Here is a 960-nt window from a genome sequence, read left to right on the forward strand (position 1 = left end):
GTCCAAAGGCCACAATGAAGTCCTGAGCCAAACCCTTTCATTCAAAGTACTGTATTTTTCTCAGTAAGAATCCTTAGAATTTTTAATTTAATCACATTTTATTATCTTTACTTCTGACGTGAAGACTTTTTAAAAGGGATTTTTAGAATGGTAGCATATAGTGTTAGTCATTCAGGAAAGTGTTTAGTGTCATGGGAACTTCTGGAAATGTTATTAGCCCAAGGCTAATTCTGAAAGTCAAACTCTGCCTGGCAGAAGTAGGTGAGTGACAGTGTTCAGAGGATACTGCCTTTTGCCAGCTCTTACACGAAATATGTGGATGCATTTGGTTAAATACATAAATGTTAATTATTATTATGTTCTTGCATCAAAGTTTTTGTCTTAGAAATTGCTTTCAGAGGCCTACAGTACCATGAGCTAAAGAGAGTGCTGCATATGTTGTGCTGCATATGTTGCTGCTAGCACTGGCCCCAAATCAAGCAGTGTGATGTTGACTCGACGGGGGTGGGGAACTCTACAGGGAAATAGCCCCTGCAAGGGGATCACAGAGAGGTCATTCAAGGTGCTTAGATAAGCCACCTATCCCTTCTAAAGAGGAAAGCAAGGTTGCACTAAAGAGAAGGCCCATCCAAGGTGATGGCCAAGGTCTGCCTTCTCATCTCACAATTGCTGAGGGAAAATGTGGAAACAGCATTGGGAAAAAGCGACTGGGCCACTACATGTCCGATAGTGATGCTGCTGAGTGCTTGATTCAGTGTGTGTAAACTTTTATTTGATGCCTACGTGATGATGACACTTGTTTCTTCATTTTAATCCCTTCAGGTTGATAGGGTTGGTAGGGCAAAGGAGACATTTACAGGCTGGTTGCCTCTATAAATTTCTGTCTAAAGGTAGTCATTTATAAATCATACCCTTTTTTTTCAGTTTGAAAGATAAATTTTACAAGGTGTTAAAACTTAT

Source organism: Propithecus coquereli, unplaced genomic scaffold, assembly GCF_000956105.1.
Source record: "Propithecus coquereli isolate 6110/MARCELLA unplaced genomic scaffold, Pcoq_1.0 Scaffold40, whole genome shotgun sequence".
In the NCBI taxonomy this organism is placed as follows: Eukaryota; Metazoa; Chordata; class Mammalia; order Primates; family Indriidae; genus Propithecus; species Propithecus coquereli.